Source organism: Pieris napi, chromosome 12, assembly GCF_905475465.1.
Source record: "Pieris napi chromosome 12, ilPieNapi1.2, whole genome shotgun sequence".
In the NCBI taxonomy this organism is placed as follows: domain Eukaryota; kingdom Metazoa; phylum Arthropoda; class Insecta; order Lepidoptera; family Pieridae; genus Pieris; species Pieris napi.
The window spans coordinates 6,349,732-6,370,815 of record NC_062245.1 but is presented as its reverse complement, the minus strand read 5'-3'; the positions used below and the strand labels follow the sequence as shown (position 1 = coordinate 6,370,815).

Genomic DNA, 21,084 nt, shown 5'->3' with positions numbered 1-21,084 from the left:
ATACCAAAATAGTAGTGCTGTTTGATCTCAATATCCGACCAAAAATTAACATGTCCATATCGCAATTTTCTATTGGGGCTTTCAAAGTACTTTTTAATTTCACTGAATATATCCGATATTAAAAAAATAAATCAGTGGGGCAATTATTATTATTATTACAACCTCTTTCGGTCTGGGCCTTAGATTTCTGAATCTGTTTCCTGATCATTTTTCAAACGAATGGCAAGTAGGTGATCAGCCTCCAGTGCCTGACACACGAATTGTATGGGTAGGGCACGTTGGCTCCATAACTTTAAGATAGATGTAATATTATGTATAAGGTATTTTTTTTAATTACTTTTTAATAAACTGTAGCACCAAGTTCCCGTATTTGGTGCTTTCTTTAATGTTCGTTTATTGTAAGCGATAATATAAAATAAAAAAAAAGGATTTATCACATTAATAAAACCTAAACTACCATTTCAACCTTGACATAAATTAGGCAATAATCAAGTTGATAAAAGTCACGCTTTTTATACAGTATTTCCTTAAATTATGTCACCCGCTGAAGGTAATTGTGGTAAACCGCAAATTGCTTATAATGCTTGAGGAACGTTTAACGCTAATTCCCATATACTATTTTTTTATAGATATAGATGCATAGCTTGCTTGTTTAAAGAACGGTGCAAAAAAATTTAATGCCTAATAAACGATAAATTTAAGATGGAAAATAGTGAAAGACAAATTGAATCAATGGTGAATTAAATAAACTTTAGCTAATTGGCGTAGAACAATCTATAATCGTATCGCAGAAATGAAGGATTTTCATTTCCCTATTAAAAAAACATATACCGTTTTATCATTAATATGATATTTCGTTATAATTCCGTTTAAATTTTTTTACTTAGCTTATTTATTCTACGCTCATAGCTCCCATGTGATAGAAATCAAAACAAGGGTCGCGCAATGCCAAACAAAACAATGTATTAGATAATCGTAGTATGAATGGGTGCTAGTCTAAGGTTTACTACACATGAACTGTTGTTATTAAGTACCTAATACAATAGAATTCAGCTGGGACCTTTGATTTTGATCAATATAACTGGTATGTTGTTCTAAACGATGTCGTCGTAAACGGTTTTGACTGTATTATTATTTTATAGACCACCTATGCTATGTTAATACAATATTTTTGTTAGAGGCTTAGCTAAAGTGCAACTCCTGTAATACTACAGGAAAGGATTTTAAAAATTAAGCTAAAACCGGATCTCTTAAACTCTTAAGTACCTACCACGTCATTTGTAATCTATCCGAAAATTCGCAGGTCAATTAACCGGTCGTTGACTTTGTGATAAGAGTAAACGCAACTATTGACAGTTTGCATTAATTAATTACTCACTCAAGTGCTTTGTAAGTTTGCTAATAATGATTTATAAAATTCTGGCACCTCCATAAAGATAATTTTATATAAAACAGCAGACGCTTTTCGTACATGTTTGAAAGCTAATTGTCATAACGATTATATGGGCCAAGATCGAGCGGTGAAGTTACTGGACTTCGACCAATAGGTCTGCCTTGGTACCGGTGCAATGACAGAAAGGAGGAGGACCTGCAGGCAGCTGAAAGCCTGCAATTGAAGAGCATGGCACAGGACAGACAGCGCTGGATTTTTTTCACTCTGGAGTTAAGGACTTTTTGGGTCGCAGAGCCAGCATGGAATGTGTGAGTGTGTTATATATAGACAATACTTTTTCACTAATTCACTACGTTTAGCACGCGCTGCACTAATATTCCTAAATAACGGTGCGTGTTGGCAGAGCGCATACTGATGCTGACATCACCCCGAGGCTCCTAGATTCAATGTCAGTGCTCAATGCCATCTCATTCATCGTCTATTTTAAATATTACAAATTTTCATGCGTCGAAAATAGTTTATTGGTTTATATGCGTACATGAAGTGAACTATTATTTATTAATATATGTAGTATAAAGTAATGAAATATATATATTACCTAATAACAATATAATTTTGGCATAAATTACGATTATTATACCCATATAACATTTTATACATATAAGAAAAATCTCATGCAAAATTTTAGATTGAAGAAATAACTCGGTAATAGTAATTCAAATAGAAAACAGAGACAGATTCAGTGCCACAACTAATAAATTATATAAATAGATAAACATTTAAAACCTTCTATGAAAAATGGCGACTACGCACGAAGTATTTTACTTGGACACATCTTAGTAATAGAACACATAATTATATTACGATAAAGAAGATTTACGACTAAATCCTTTTTATCCCAACATGCTCCTGTCACATTAATTGACATTTGTATTGTCTTTCAAGAGATAATTTCCAAAGTAAACTGCATGTAGTGCAAGAACAATCTGCATAATTACGTAAGCAGTTGACGCAACGCCGGGTGACCTTCACCTAAACCGGTCGACTTGGGGAAAACTTATATTTACTGAGAACAAAGTTTAAATTAAGAAAAGGCTCTTTTGTACTCTGAAGTTCTTTTAAAGCCAACTTGTATAATTATTAATGACGATGTGTTTTTAAAGAGCGCAATTAATATATTTTTAAATGTAAGGCATTATTAAAGATCATTTTCATGATACAACCATTTTTAATAATTGTAAAAATTGTCTACAAATAAGGTTATTTGAAATAGATTCAACTGGACTATTCAAACCAATTAAATCATTACAAAAATATTAAAAAATGTTATGTTTAATATTTAAAATCAAATATTTGCTCATATTTGTCTCTACAATAAGGCAGTAATTATACGAATTAAAGTAATATAGTAATAAATAAAATAAGTAATACATATGTATATTGCTTCGTAGTCGACAAAAATTTAGTAAAAATGTTATTATTATTATCTTATTATGGTTCAATCTTAGTAGTACTATAAACACCTGTATCTTCATGTTGAAATTAACCAGTGACCTATCTGAAGAGTGTTAAAGGCCAAAGTATAATTGTGTCACCAAATCGTTATTAAAAGCGTGGGTAACAGGTGGTGACGTCACTCCTTTTATAGCTATTTGTCGGAAGGTTTATTGCTGTAATAGTATCCGGGTCGTCAATTTGCAGAAAAAAGACATTAGAAGATACGCATTTTCCATGTACTGTAAATATCAAATACTCTGAATAGCAGCTATTGAATGATTTATATTAGTAACTCTAGTTTGCAAATGAAATAACAAATCTTTCTTCAAATTGAGACATAGTATGTTTACGAAAGTCTGAAAGGCTCATTTGTATATTTATGCGTATATATAATGTACTGACAAATACCTGTAAAATTGGAGTTAAGAGAAATACAGCTATAGCGTTGATTGTAACGTAGGATTTTATATCTCCCTATAAATATCATCTTATATATTAAAATATATGTACCATTGAAGTGAATAGTAAACTATATAAGAAAGTAAAACAGATATTGTTGTTAGCCGTGACACGATTCGGCGTCGTGGCACACTTGACGATAACGCTCTTATCAAATACGAAACTAGCGATTTTATATTTATTTTTAACATAGCTTTAAGACGTCTTGTCTGTATTTATGTTTTATAATATACATAGTTATTTATAGTCTAGTTTGATAAAGAGAGGCCGTTTTGAGTTAAAGACCGGCCGAATATTATAAAAATTACCATAGCCAATGTCGTAGCTAGTAGAGTCAACGCTCAACTTTGGAGTCGTTTCGTTCTAACTCTGTATTCCCAGGCTGTATTGTATATGATTACTACTAAATATTTTTTAACATACCAACTCCACCGCATGTTTTAAGCAAACAGTAACATATTTTACCGCAACAATGAATGACCTTCGACACACATGTTACATCATTGCGTACTCAAATGTTCCTCAATTTGTCGGTAAACGGTTGACGTCAACCGCTTCATATTAATACAGAAAAATAAAATACTTGAAATTTATCTGATATGTTTCTGTAGTGAAAAAATCTTGAAGGTCAGATTCATGAACACAGCCATTTATTCTGTATTTAATAATGGAAATGCATTTTTTTAACTAGCCTTTTTATGTTTAATCACGCGTTTTAGACTTGTATACATTTATCTTACTTTATTGTAATATTTTAAAGCATTGTTATGCCAAAATGACGTAGTTCCAAGAACAAATAGGAACAAAAATAATATAGGTCACAGATGATGATGACTGGTTTACCAGTTAAAATTTCCGCGATTCGCAAGGTGCAAAACTCGGTCATGGTCAGATATGAAATCTATGGCATTGAAATCTAAGTACCCACTAATATAATCCTTAACCTTGTAAATAAAGTTCAATGTTGCGAGCTTTAAGCATTTTAAACGTCATACCAAATACGACGCACAGATACACATCGAATATAACAAAATAACAAACATTGAAAGGGAAAATAAAAAATCACACTCCACCGGCGGCGCACGCGCACAGTTCTAGAGCCTTTTCATGCCTGAGTTTTGGCCTTAGATCATATTTGAATTTTTTATATTTTTCCTTAAATATACAAGTATCAGCTTGATGCGATCATGAACACAGTGTAAATAACTTTAAATTTAATATAAGTTATCTGATATTTTAAGTAAAATAATTACACTATTTAAATCACAATGACCCTGAATAAAAGTCAAAGAATGTAAATGGGCCGTCTTACTGCTAAAATTAGTTTCTTCCAGACGTAAACAAACTTGAAAAAAGGATTTATACACCGGTAATGAATATAAAGTACAGTCGTTAAGAGACTTCCCGTTATTCAGGTTAAAGAGATTGACAACACTTTAAAGTAGTCATCATAACTTACTTAGGACTTCTATGAAATGAAAGTAGTACAAAGCCTTGAAGAATAATTATATATGCAAGAGAAGCGCCGAAGATAATTGAAAACGGTAGTATTATAGATATATGTACTACGTTTTACGCAGTTGACGCTGGGTCGAACAGTAGGTTTTATTGTGATTGTCTCAAAGTACATACAAAACCAGTTTATACTTACTTAAACCATACTTATCGTCACTTACTACTTGTAAAATTTAAATTGTGTCAAAAGTATTCTCTCCATATCTGGGTTAGGCGACTGCAAGCAAACTATGTTTGAATGATAACTCGAATAGTCATGTAAAAAGGTTTTATTTTAATATTAAATTTCTATTTTATACCATTATTCAATAAGTATCAAAACATAATGCAAAGGTCATGCATGTTTCTTTCGAACACACAGCGTATAAAAATCCTTAAACCTATACGCGATTTAATCTACTGGTTGGTGACATCATCTTGTCTTGAATGTTAATTCAAAATTAACAGCAGGTAATTTTTGATATTGAACACATTTGTAACTGAAATAATAAAACAAACCCAGTTAAATATATGCTGATAATAATAACATTGTCATTAAAATAATTTAATGCGGCAATGTACATTTTTATAACATGACTTTCGTTTCAGCCTCTCGCCGTCCACTGCTGGTCATAGACCTCTCCTCTCGATTTCCAGTACGATCGGTCCCCAGAGCCCGAGAGTCCCCAGGAAGACGTTGGATGCAAACGTCTTCCTGTCACCCTCACCAGGGTGTCCACCTTGTACAAAGCCCTCCAACACTCCGCCCACTAGTATTGGTCTCTTTTCCAGGGGTTTTTGCCCCACCACCCATCGATTCTTTGCGCTGTGTTCCCCCATTGCTATTTGAGTATAGCTCTTTTGGTTATGTCGGTGACTTTGGCTCTTCTACGAATCTCGTCGTAGAGAAACATCAAGCATACCACTCTACATAGATCGTAAATGATGTATTTAAATAACGATTCATAAAATATATTTACCATAATTAGGCATCAAAAACATCTGTGATGTTCAATCTTGCATAGCGGGAGTTTATACACACACAGAAACACAAAAAGTCGCTTGATTGCAAGATCTTGCAAGATCTACCCGAGTCTATCATAAAGTCGAGTAAATATTAACCGAGAATAATGAAATGTCATTCCAGTCACAGACGGGCATAACGCCAGGAGAATTTTTATTTAATTTTACATTGAATTGCACGATACCTCGTATCCTATATAAAAACGTGACTCATTTTTTACGTTGTTGCTGAACAAACAGTACATATTAAATGATAAAAACATTGAGCTGCACAATACATGTTTCGAATGTAAAACAAATTCTTATAATGTAAAATAATAAGTGCCGAAACGCCTAGAAAGATAATATTTATAATCTTAAAGAAGTATTTTCTTTAATGGTCGTTGTTTTAAATAAACGATGATTATGTAACTTGTCTTTTTTAATTATCTCAATTAAATGCTGCAATCGTCGCTGTAGAATGATAACCTCGTATGTCCAGAGAACCATATACAGGAAACGAAAAAAAATTTTAAAATCGTCAATATTCAGTACAGTGACGAAATATATATCTAAGTGTTCTTTAAATAGACGATTAACTCAGACAAGTTGACGATCATGAGAACTATTCACTAAATGCGATGTTAATATAATCTAGTTGACTCATACACAATCAATTCGAATACAAAATATGGTGAATCATAAGAAAGATATTCTGTTATAAGATTACGATAGATTAATTATGTATTTATTTACCTATGAGCATATCATATACGATTTAATTAACACGTTTTTACAGTAGTATTATAAAATCATTAGTTAGGGATCTCTTCCCACAGAGCCCACGTCAGGACTTTGGTTAGCTCATTACTGAAACCAAATCTACACCAATAATGAAAATGGAATGCTAAAATGATGAAAATGCTAAAACATGAAGTATTACTTTTTTTAACGGCTAGATAGACGGTGAACTTAACTAAAATAGAAACTATGTTAAATTCAAACAGTTTTAAAATATATTAACTTTTAAATCAATTAATTAATAACAAAAAAAACAATAACTAACCTTAAAATATTATAACTAAAATATAGTATTAAAAGGAGTCCCTTTAAGCAAGGTTCCGAAGATACTGGTAGCGTTCCCCCTTTGAATTGCTAGACTAATTCTTTGTCCGAGGTAGCTGCCAGCTCTTCGGTCTCTTGTGTCTAACTGTGTAACTGTGTTTTTGTATAAATTTTAAATGTCTTACTTCTAAGTCTTTTAATAATAATATTTTGAATGAGCACTGACATACCTCTCTTACTTCATTGACTAACATGACATTCACCATGCAAGCTTGAAATCCAGCCATACAGTATTGTGTACAAGATATTTTTTTATTAAAATGAAATTACCATAAAGATATTTCACGATCATGTTTTGAGTAAGTCTTAGATATGCGACATAATAAACAATAGACATAAATCAGCCGAGTCATCAAAACTAAATATACTCGCATGATACAATATTCCAGAACAAAGTGATGACACGACTTTAAAACAAAGATGGCTCCAAAATAAAGTGCGACAAAATACTCTTTGTAATATTTAATCACGTTCTCTTTCCACAGATTAGATTCAGAGACAAATTTAAATGTAGTGTTCATTGTTAAATGGTCACGGATATTGGTCTATAAATCTTAACCAAAGATTACAGATAAAAAATAACTTGTCAATTATTTCGTCAACGTCAACAATTGAACCAGATAATTTCGCAATTTGAGGTCTCAATTAGCTTACGACCCTGGTAACAAATATGACATGATAATTACTCAGAATATTATCTCTGTCTGGGTTATCTGTTAGCACTAGCACAACAACTTAAGTTTATTGCCAGTTCTTCTCTTCCGTTCTACGCCCTTGATTTGAGAAGTGGCAGTAAATGTAAAATTAGTAGCATTTAATGTACGTACCTACCTATACATTTCTTTTTGACGTTCATAAGTGTACATTGTGTTACCTATATGAATAAATGATTTTTGACTTTGACTTTGACTTTTGACTTAAAGGCACTGTCATTGTCGTGGGGATCAGCTTTTTTTATACAGAACTGGACAGACGATTGGCCACATATAACCTGATCTTAAGTGAGATATCGTCACTGTAGAATGATAACCTATGTCAAAAACCAATTATTTTTTATTCTTAGGGTCTGTTTCACAATATATGGATAAAGTACCAAATAGCTATGCCACACATAAATTATTTGGAAGATAAATTGTGCTATTTGACATTCATCGGACTCATAACGATGGACTTTTTGTGACGAATAGCGCTATCTGACAGTCGTGAAACGCAACAATAGTGTTTATCCTAAATATCTTTCCTATCCTAATAAATAGCTAATTTGGAACTTATCCATACATTATGAAACAGACCCTTAGACTCTTATGTCATTTAACTGGTATAATCATGAAGTAATGGCTTATTTATGTTATTAATAAATAAGTTCTTTTAACCATCTAAAACTATGGACAAAAACACATAATAATATTTTAACGAACATTGACGAAATGAAATTTTTTTTCGTTTCCTGTTTGGTTCTCTGGACATACGAGGCTATGATATGGCCTATTTGAGGGCACTTCTGGCCAGGAAATGCTATGCTATATATTCTAGATGCTTTGTTTCTTTATAAACTGTGCTTAAATTACCTTAAATTGGACATTTCTATTCCTACGTTGAGACGTTGCGAAAAAGCGGATACATTTTTTATCTCCACTAAGCGCTCTAATTTAGGGTTCTACACTCCACTGACCAAAGGCTAGAATGTGCAATAAAATAAAAAATCAATCCGCCGCAGTGCCCGAATACTCTTGATATACTATTTTTTGGATCGCCCATCCGATTACAAGTACGTTCTGTTATTCTCTTAGGTTCTTTTGATATGTTTTGTAATTTAGGGTGTTTTTTGTAATTCTTTCGCAATATTTATCTTTGTAAACTTATTAATGTTTGTGCACGCCGTCCGCACTTATTATCAAGGTCACACATTGGATATAATTTGTGTAATTTGCTTTTTCCTTTTTTATTGTTTTTAAATGGTTGGCTATAAATAAACTAGATATGTCTCCTTGGTCTTGTATGCTTAATCTCATTAATTGCCTAATTAAAACCACGACTAAGATGCTTCAATATAAATAGCACTTAAAAAGTCAAATTACAATCAACCAAGATTTATTTATTAGAGGAGAGTGACCAAATATGGAATACCATTTTGATTTTTAGGCATAATTTCCACAAGTGTTAAAAATAAAAAACTTTTTGTGGTAATTATTAACAATCATATATTTGCACTTTAGTTTGTAACAAGTTTAGGTTTTATTGATTAGTTTAAGGTAAGAAAAAATTTAAGAAACTAAAAAACGATTTTGGTACCTAAATATGGAATAGGTACCCCAAATATGGAATACTATAAACACTATCAAAAATTAACCTTAAAATACACGAGACTCTTTGGAAACTTGGTATAATATAGAAAGGTACACAATTTTTTTACAAAAATCACAAATCCAGGTATCAAACTCTGGCACAGCGCAATCATTACATGCCCAGAGTCTACACATAAGAGACTTGATCCATGTTTCCCCATGAGTATCATTCGAAAACAGCACACCACAGAAAATACACTCCGAATCTTCAGATTCTGGAGCTGTATATCCTATCAAGGCATCGGGTTCACTGTCAGTATCAAATAGCATCACCTCCTCATCATCTGAATTAGGCTTAGTCTTCTCTTTTTGTTTTTTTCCTTTTGATATTTTCTCATTCTGTTTTTAATTCTTGTTTTTTGCCAACACGACAGTTTTCTTTCCAAGTGTAGTAGCTGCGGCTTCTCCTGGTGAAAATTCGTTTTTCTGACATAATCAAAACAAAGTAGATCTTGACACATCAAAGTATTTTCCAGCTTTTAAATAACCCATTTGTTTCTCTCTTACTAATTTTATTACTTCCGCCATATGCTCTGAATCCATTCTTTTCGCTTCGTTTTTGAGTTGACGCCGCCATTTTGGTAAAACATTAAAAAAATATACAATTAACAAAATCATCATGTCAGCTGATACTTCAGAGAACCAATTATGGAATAGTCCATAATTGGATACTGTGATCTGTCCATATTTGGATTTTCCAACGATTTCAAACTGACATTCAGATTTTTATATTTAAGAAAGTAATATCATCTAATACCGCGAAAACATACAAAAGAACGTCTAAACGATCTCTAAAAGCTATAAAATCAATACTCTGTGCACTTGCTTTACGAAAAATACGTATTTTTAACATACCTTAGAAAGTTATGTGGTAGCGACAAAACAAAAAACTGTCACAATGACGAAAGTACTTGCTCAACTGACATGCTACAACTTGTACGCGTAAACGGGAGTAAAAGGAGACAGAAAATCATTGTTTATTGCGTATGTGAGTTTGCATTTGGGAAAAATAGGGGTATTCCATATTGGGGATACTATCCCATATTTGGTCACTTTCCTCTAAGTTTATTGAGTTTCAAAGTAATCTTAAAAAAGATTAAACGGAACAAATCCTCTTCCATCGAAAGATATGTGTGTGAGAGAACACAAAACGTTATCTAAATGTTTCAATATACTATTAAGACAAATTGCCTATCAGCACTTCATTAGTAGGTCGCTTGACAGACATAATTTACATATTAAGCTGAATCTTTTATCTAAGCCGATTAGTCATAGGTTTCTTATAATAGACATATTTATAAAAGTGCTATTAGATTTTCTTAATTTACACTTGACTATCAATTATATTTAAACAAAGCCCAAAACACTAGTTATAGTAAAATTTTTGTAAAAACTTCAGTATGTATTTATTGACTAAGATTACCTGAGGCTGTTCTGGCTTATAGTAGGAAATAAATTGTAATTATGAATGACGTTATCGGACATGGAACATATACTATAGCTTACATAACCAAAATAATATATTATTAATTCAACGCTACATAATAAATAAACTATATAATTGAATCTGTAAGAATTCTCTACCAGCTGCTAGTTTTAGGATCTTACGACTGACTATTGCCGTAATAACTTTCTTTATAATAAAATCTAAATCGAGTACACATAAGGTAATAAATATTATTGATACGCATCATGCATCGACCGATTTCTCTCTAAGGTTCAATAGCTTTGCTGATTTTATAAGCCATACTCATTTTTATTCGATTAAACCCGTGATTATTGTACTAACATAAATTTTGCTGGCATATTTTTCTGCGCGTGTATAATTGAGAATTCATATAGCACTCCTCAAAAGCCTTAATCATTGGTATTGATTATCAAAAGAACCTCATACTAAAATACTTTCGTTATGGCTCATAATAATATAAAAGCAAAAGTATAAGTATAAGCGAACATTGAGACACTGTCGTAGTCACGTACGAGGTCAATGTACTGAACTTCCACGAAGTCGAAATTGTACAATCACAGATAGCAGAGTATCTTATAAAAATGTCCTTATTAAGGTAACCATTCTTAAGAACCGCTTAAAAAAATTGTGGTAGTCTACTTTGCGCGAAGTATTTATTGCTGTAGTACTTGTGTAACAGAATCGAATACAATCCTTTTAACAAAAATATAACACTAAAATGTAGGTACAAAAAGTTTAAAAATATTATATATTTGCATCAATTGGTATTGTACTAAGAAAGATTGATGTATAAAGTGGTAATGGAGTATTCGTATTACGATCCTATTAGTCTATTGGGAATTTGGGGCCAAGTAATAATTCCTTTGTGCTCATCACTCACTCGAAACAACTTACAAGATTACTATATTCTTACATGAAAATCTTAGTCCTAGAATATCTGAAACGGTTAACGACTCCCAAGTCCCGACTATGAGTGGTGTTTTGGGAAATTAAACAAACAACGCGTTCAACAAGCCCACGCATTCGCATTTGTAAATAGTTTCATGATTAGAATTCTTTCATTGAAATGTTGTCGCAGTATTCGTTTTTATGATTAATAATATGTCATACCAGATATTTTTGATAGCTTAATAATTATTTTCTAGACACATAGGTACCTAGAGTTGCCAGTAAGCTCGAGAGAATGGCAATATAGATCTAACCTATAAGCTATTACATAAAGTGAATGTAAACAAGGGTCTGAACAAACAATGGACGCGGAAACGCCGGCCTAATGCACTAAATCGAGTTGATGCATATCAATGGAGCAACGATTTCTCCTTGCGCAATTCTATAATGGGTTATCGAAACAAAACTAATGCGCTAACGCACTTACTATAAAATTATTTTTCAAAGAATTCAAAAACTGCGTCCCATGCTTATTGGTCATAGTAATATAATAAATAAACTACGTATGGTTTCGCAACGCCATCAACAAGAGCCTTATTAGAGAGATATATAGTATCATGTGTACAGGATCTAATACTATTGCATTTAGTATTAGATAGTTTAAATGCTAGTTTTTATATTAACGTAGGATATTTTAGTTTTTATAAAAGTTATATTATTTTTAATTTACAAAAATCCAATAGAAGGTTTACAATTCGACGTGCAATTTTAACGATTTCAAAACTGACTAAATCTGAAGAATTATACTAAGGTCCATCTTATTGCTGGATTCATTATTTACAGTTTATCCACTAAAGCGTGAAATAACAAAATCAGTTATGCATATTTTTACCATTTTATTATTTAAAGATTGCTAACCGCTGTTCAATAAGTTTTTCATCAGAGTACAAAAGTCAAGGATTAAGCAGAAAAAAATTATATGATGACAGGTAATCTCGACATGTTTTTGTTCTCTGCCTTTATGCGTCGCTTTGGTCATTGTATTTACTTAATCAAACATTAATACCTTTTATAATCTTTTGTATACAAATGATATTCGTACCTACGGTATCCGGTGTGTATGTATAATGTATATGTATATATATGAAACCCCTGCAATGGGGCATACCGGACGCATGTTTGTTTCATTGTATTAGTATAGGTAATCTTTCTGTGCCATGACGTTGTGTTTTAACTAACACTCACTGATATTCTCACGATGTTTTCCCTCACCGTACAACTGGTGTAAAGAGCACATTAAACAGTTCACAGCTGGGGTTCAAACGTACAACTTAGGGTTGTGAATACGCTTACTAGGCTAACACAACTACATAGGAGTATTTTAAATACAGTGTAGCCAAATGTTAAACAAAACTGCGCACTATTTATAAGAATTCACAGAAAAGCAATATAGTCTGCGGCGCACAGTAGTTAATGTTCTATTGACATAATTTATGATTCAGTCCATCATAACAACGGTACAAATGCACCGACATCGCATAACAATGCATACCGCTAAACGAAGGAAGTCGAGTAACAACAAATACTTATATTGACGTATTAAACTCACAAATCAGTCTGAATTTAACTAATTTATTAATACATATGTGGTATACTAGTGGACCCCACAGACGTTGTCCTGCATGATATTTCAAGCTATTAGGATATTAAAGTATGAAAGTACCGACTGCAGCGCCACCTGCCGGGCTAATTTGTGAATCTAAACCATTCCCAGATCCCCTTGAACACACACAAAAATAGGTTTAATAGGAGTCCAGTGACATACACACGTACATTAGAATTATATATATGTAAGCTATCATATCTTTTAAGTTAGATCAAACTGTACACGGTGTGAAAATTTGATTGTAATCGGTTAAGTAGTTTAGGAGTCCATAGCGGACAAACAACGTGACGCGTAATTTATATATACATATTAAGATTGAGTTTGAATTTAAATTGTAAAACTTTTTCGATATTTCACTTTATAGGCTGCAAAGTTATTGTATAGAGGATTCGATACCTGATAAATACATGTGTTTCATTTGAATACGAAAGGCTGGTCATCTAAAAAAATAACACAGAAATATGCCCACGCCCTTTTAAGCTATGAGATTTAAAAACATTCTTAATGCAAAGTATTTGTTATTTATTTGCATATTAAATATGAATAGCAGCAATATTGGCCTAGTGTGTCGTAGGTTAGATACCCGGCTAACAATCGCTCCTAAGGGTAACAACCACCAAGCTCCAACAACTCCATTACTTATCCAAAATTTAATATATTTAGACTTATACTTTATCTTAACTAAATACCTACTCTATCTACGCATACGAAATATAACTATATATATATATATATATATATATATATATATATAGTTATACAATTCTTATATATATATATATATATATATAAGAATTGTAAATAGTATATAATGATAATATTTACAATCCTTATTATATATACGTCGATATTTCCCGATTACACAGCGTACGTATGGTGTAACGGTGTCAAATAAACAATTTACTGGTGTTTCCTGTAGTTTAGCTGTATATGGGTTATCAGATAAACATTAGGGCGTGGCTTTATCATCGGAATTCGATTACTATCATTCTGTTGATCCTTTCGTTAAGAAATTGGCATTAATACAATGCAGGCAGTTATTAAAAGTCATAACTACTTTGCGCTGATAGTAAGTTAATAACTATTACGACATGATGATCTTCCCGTAAAACAGGCGAGAAGAACTGGCAAGAAACTCTGTGCCTATTTTTAATCGCCAACTTTTTTGTTTTAAGGGATGCTTGTAGGAGCTCCATGTTCGTACGTAAAACCCCACGGTTAAGAATCTCGTTTTAACACTATTAGTCTACCACGACTATGTATTTGCGTGTTGTTCCCACGAGAATGTAAGTGCGTGCTCCTATTTCACCATGCCTCCTGCTGATAGAGGACAAATCTTTGTTTTTAATTTATTTTATTACTATTTATTACTTAATATGTCATGTGGAACATGGTGTAATGGTTGCAGCTCCTTACAAACGTTGTGTAAAACAAAAAACTAAAATCAAAAAGAGTGGCGAAGAGTTTATTGCCAGTTCTTCTCTTCCGTTCTACGCCCTTGATTTGAGAACTGGCAGTATATGTAAAATAAGAAATTTCTTTTTTGACATTTATAAGTGTACATTGTGTTACCTACATGAATGAATTATTTTTGACTTTGACACTGCTCCTACTTAATAACATACGTATGCATACTGACTTTATAATCTAAAGTCGTATATTTCCCCCTGCGTAAGTCAGCAACTGACTGTTTAAAAACCGAACCGGCCACGCGTCACTTCCTCACGCGACGCGGAACCCGGAACACTTTATAACGGTTTAAACGGGCTATTCCTATCCATTTGTGAACCTCCTGTTAGTTCTGGGTGTGGTCGAATACTGTCTAAGTAAAACGAAGCAGTCGACTTGACACTCCTTGTGCAACTATTATATGTCTCAGACTTAGTATTTGAACCTTCAAAACGGAATCTAACAAGAATGAGAGTAAGTGAAAAGGAAAGAGACGTAAACTAAAAATCACATCAGTAATAAAGAAACCATAGCTTTTTCTTTAGAATAATAAATTTTAAGAATTTTTTGATGATGAAAATGAATTGACTGTAATTTTTGAAACATTTAAAAATTACAGTCGCGTTTATCTTTATTCGTTTTGAACGTAAAATTCGCATTATTAATATCAAAAAGCAATAAACATTATCATTTGGCAAAAGTCTTATCATTCACAAGCAGCCAGTGTAAATATTTTACATTTCCTTACGTAATCAGCAAACGATAACGACTACACGAATAACGACCACATAAAATCCATAGAATGAAGGATAGTTGAGTACATAGCGAAGATAATAAACTAAATTACCAGTGGTATATGCATTATTGTCTAGTGATAATTCTTCCCTTCTTTCTAGTTATAATAAAGACTAGTAGACTCGGCCAAGCGTTGCTGTGGCTAAGATTTTTGTTATATTACATAGTAGTAAACTATTCAAGAGAAAAGGCAGGAGAACACCAATCCACCACGCTTTTTTGGTGGTTATGCCATTAAATTGTAGCTTATGTGAAACGTTGGTAATTATTTTCATAAGGATCAATACCTAGGTACGAAGCCTTTTCTAGCGGTGGTATTTTAATAAAAAAAATTTTAATAAAAGGACGCTTATTGTGACGTAACTATAAAAGATAGAGACATGCTGTCGCGACATTTTTTATAGATAGTGTGTCCTGAAAAATTGCAATACATCATTTTGTTCTATCATTAATAGTTTTCGCAGCGATTGAAGAATTTTTTTTGTTTATTTTTTTACATCTTGGGTTATTCAAGTTTTAGTAAGCATCCCTAATTTTGAAAATGAAACATAGCCTATGTCACTCGGGAATAGTGTAGCTTGCCAACGGTGAAAGAATTTTTGAAATCGGTCCAGTAGTTTCGGAGCCTATTCATTTCAAACAAACAAAAAATCAAACCTTTCCTCTTTATAATATTAGTATAGATGTGTTATGCGCAGGAACTCTGTTCCATAGATACTCTCTCACAACAAGCATGTTTCATTCGTTAGTCACTGTAGCTCTTAAAACTGCGTAAAAGATGTGTATGTGATTTTTAAGAATTTCTCTTCTGCCTCGTAATTAGCTACTTATATATATTAATTAATACTCTACCTAAGATTAGCATTTACTTTTTTAATATATTTATTTTATTTTAGTTTCGTTTAGTTGCATGCCATTTTATGTTTGTTAGTTAATTACTTATTTCACTTTTTGTACTATACCTTCAGTAGGTACCTATTTATACAAGGGTTGCCTGGAGGAAATCGCTTGTTTGCGATAAGGCCGCCCGTTGCCTAACTTAAGTAACCTGTTTTTACATGTACATTTAAGGTAACGAAGTGTTAATAAATAAAATTAAAGCAATGTTAGATTTTTGTTTTTTTTTTAATATACATTTAACGATAGCGTTCAATAGTTAAGTTTCAAACATGCATATGACAGATTTTACTTTTTTTTGTACATCAGTATGAAATTATAGTGCAGTCAAATTAAAACCATTGCTGACCGTTGGAAATAGGACACCGCTCGTTAATACTGTATAAGCGAGATTTACACTGACTTTATTTCTGCACAGCTATTATACTATTTTACTGGGAAATGCTTGTTTACATTATTCTGATATTTAACATATTGTGGGGAAAGGTATATATTTAGATCTGTTTTGCTTCCTTATGAACGTAGGGTAAATATTACGGAATAACGCCAACACAAAGTTTTATAAATACGCATTCAACTCCTTTATAACATGAGCTTAGCAAATTGTTACCATGTAAATATATAATATTATATACTTGCAGTTAAATAGAACACAAGAACAAAGTGTCTTCCCTTTAATAGAGACTGTAAGTAGTGTTATTGGACACTTTCTTATGTTAAATATCCTTTTTAATAAATTAGGTTAGACTTAAATTACTTATTAGTCTTAAGTTAGGCTAGATCGTAATATTCCATGATGTCTTAGTGAAGACACATGTATAAAAAAATATATATATACTTGCAGATAAGCCAACGCCATTAGACATAGCTAAAACATAAACCATTTGTTATAACAGTGATATCCATTACTAAGTCGTTACAAGTTATTTTTTTAAGTTGGTTTTACATATAAGACAACTATTATACACTATAACATCGGCCTATGGGCTCTTCTTGGTCACACAAACAAAGCAGCAACGATATTTTAAAAGAACACCCATTACCGCTTCCGCCTATACAGTACTTCCGCTATACGAAATGACATCATCAAGTATTCGGACGGGAAAGGTAAACACTTTATTAAAGTTTGCAAATATAAAAGAAGCATGTAATCCCGAAACTATTTAACGTATCCAGATTATCATTATACAATAATCAAAGAGGTTATACAAAGTTATAAGGTGAAGGTGGCAAAGTGCGCCTACCGGGCAAGTGCACCTACCACAAATATCTCGAAAACTACCGATTTGATACTAGTAGTGACACCTTATATCGATGCTCCAAACTAAATCATAGTTCTCATATATAGCTCTAGTCATGTGAGTTTGAGACACGCGCCATTTTATTTTCACTGATATTCAAAGTGGTGAGGAGAGATGACTATGGCGTGATCATCGTCGTAAATCTCAAGAAATCGAGTTTTTACCGATATACGAGTGAGGTAAGTACAAATAATCAAAGTTTTTATCCTTTGGACGATTTCGAAATCTAAAAACCATATGGAGTACAATTCTCGCGCGAAGAGACGCTGATATCTTTTTAACCCCATGCTCCATATATTTTATTAAGGCCGATTTACATTATCTTAGTGTTTAGGAGAGTGCTTTAGTACAACTTGAAAGGCAAGTTCTTTAGCGTAGCGTTTACTAAAGCAAGTAGCGTTTACATGTTTCAACTAAAGTACTATCCTAAAGCACTCTCCTAAACACTAAGATAATGTAAATCGGCCTTTACAGCGAATACAGCGACGGGCGTATGGATGATACGGCATTATAGCCATAATATGTAATGATGTAAACAGAGTTACATAAGGCGAATTGACCTGAATGACGCACTCAGGCTGGGCGTAGCAACTGGTTTGAAAAATGTTGGACCTGCTGCTATAATACATTTGTGCTATAAATAGTAATACATTAGATAAAGTAGTTCTTGGAAATGAACTCTTATTTTCAAAGTGCACTTATGAAATTGAACTCTCGCTTTTCGCTTTGCTAAATGCCATTGAAGCTCGGCTATGACAATACACTTAATACTTCCAATTACTGAAAATACCACTACAATCGTAGCTTCATTTATTAATAGAACAAAAGAGTCATGACGGGTCCAATGCCCGTTTCTCGTATCTTCAGATGTGATCAAAACCATGTTAACAACATAATTAAAGTCTATCAACGGTAAACAATAGATTTTATAGAGTAACGAATGACGGCAAATACATTCTATTACTAACCGAGGATCAAAGGTACTCTCAGCCCGGAAATTAGAGTTACACGCTCCATTTACGTCACTAATTACAACACGTGCCCCAGTTTAAGTCCTTTAAGTACCTCCCATCTAATCTACCCGTTTCTCAACACGTTTTCGTTGTTTTGCTTAAATTAAAATTATGGTAATCGTCTTTCGTCATTAGCTAGTTAGCTTTTTGAAAAAAATAAGAGTTCAATAATGAAAATTTATGTATAAATAATTGGTATTTGGCGCCTTGTATTAAATATCCATAATTAAGAGATTAAAAATGATAACAATAAACATAAACATCCCACGAACTTACGCAGGATTTCTTATTAACAAGGCACATATCTTGGTCCACTACTCTTCCCGTGCTACAAAACCGTCAACATGCGTACATTAACAAATCGCTCGCAATATATCATTATCACAAATTAGTGGACAGGATGACATGCATATATCTTAATACACGAGTGCTTAAGGCGCAGAGTCGGCTTTCAGACGGGGCGACGATAGATGCGCCGCAGATTCCAGGAGATAAAGTAAATATAAACATTCGCACATTCCTCTGGCACCAGACTGTGACTCGTATTAAAAAGAAAAAAGTAAATTCTTGCTGGACACTATATATAACAGTACACAGTTTAAAGATAAACACAAGAGTTTAAAGCAATTATTACAGATTTGATTGTTGATAGTGAATAAAACATAGATATTTTTGCATTATCTATGGATGAATATGATTAATAACTAGTTGATGAATGTATTGGGCTATTAGATACATTGTTTCAAGTGCTAGCTAGACGTCAGGTAACGGGAAATTCAATAAAAATCTAGCGTCTGTAGGTCGAAGAGCTTGGGGAGTGGGGAGTGATGCTTCCTCTTTGCTAGACAATCGCACAAGGTCGTCACTTGTTGAACGAAGGTCGAAAAGCAAAATTACCAATTTGGGCTCGTGCTGCATATAATCATAACGAAATCGAGGTCATTTTGCAAACGTAATTGTGTAATAAATCATTTAGCACATATAGGCAAAGTATATTTTGCAAGTAGAACACAAACACGATAAAATCCAAATGTAATTAAATAGGTTATTTTAATTACGAATCTATTTTTCAAATAACGTTTTCATTTGTGTACACGGCAATCTTAAATCTCTCCATACCGACAAATGGTGCTCATCATTTGTCGATCTCAAACGATGAAGTGTATTCAGTGCTTCCCAAGTGATTTGCCCGCAGCATCCTCATTACTGTAACGCATAGCTTGCTGACTCGTCGGTAACAAATGACTATATGACAGTTCATCTGTTAGCAAGATATTATATGAGAAAGTAGAATGCGTAGGATACCAGATGATGAAGAAAATGTTAAGTAAAGGAAGGAACTTGTAGAATACAAGGATTCTGACGTTATTTCTTAATACATATTTAAAATATAAAATAATAATAATCCAGTGTTGCTATAACCCTATCTGAGTCTTGGGCCGATATTGCATCTGTTTCTTTGATCATATTTATTTCATAGACAAATAGATGATCAGGCTTATATCTGACACAAGTCGAAGATTTTTGGACTTGAGACAAGCCGGTTTCTTTACGATGTTTTCTTTCACCGTCCAAACGAGCGTTATATGCCCACATAGACAGAAAGTCCATAGGCCGAGTATCGAACCTACAACCTTAAGGAGAGTCGCACGCTAGCTACTAAACTACTTCATACTTCAATATTCTATTCATATTTAAAATATCGTTATTTCACCAATACTTACACTCATAAAAAAATCAGTAATGTTTTAAGAAAATTTTTATTGAAATAATAGTTTAATCAATATGCTATAAATCAAGGAGTTCATAAAACAAGCATTGAGTACCGATAAACATTCAAAGTGGCTTCGATATAAATAACTGGCTGATTATCTGATGCACTTGACATATATATAAACGTTACTTAATTGTATTGTTTTCAAGAATTCTGATTATTAAAACCAATTAACAATATAGAACAAATTTTGAACTTGTGTAGTAGGTATGTAATAGATTTTAAAATTGTTTACTAATCTCGTGTTCAAAGTACTTAGCCGAGCATTATTTAAAAAATACGTAATCAGCAAAAACATGCATATATGACTGAATGATTATATTTTAATGCAAATTGTTCAACCAATTACTAACAAAAATAATGCGTGTACAAAACTCGTGCATGTTAAGTGTCACCTGATAATGTAATGTACATACGATATGGGATAAATCGTATGGACTTTATAAAATAATAAAGTCGGATTCAGTCTTTAACACATTGCACTGAATGTCCAGAGAATTCTTTAATAACAATATTAG

General features: G+C 32.6%; 1 protein-coding gene and 1 long non-coding RNA gene across 7 annotated transcripts in view; both read right to left on the bottom strand.

Moving 5' to 3' along the window:
• The window catches only part of LOC125054734 (actin-binding LIM protein 2), a 78,193-nt gene that overhangs the window by 31,978 nt on the left and 25,131 nt on the right, over positions 1-21,084 (bottom strand). The window lies entirely within an intron of this gene.
• On the bottom strand, positions 5,121-6,254 carry LOC125054736. The gene is made up of 2 exons (XR_007117748.1): positions 5,824-6,254; positions 5,121-5,343 (listed from the first exon to the last, which is right to left on the bottom strand). It is a non-coding gene; the product is annotated as an uncharacterized LOC125054736 (long non-coding RNA).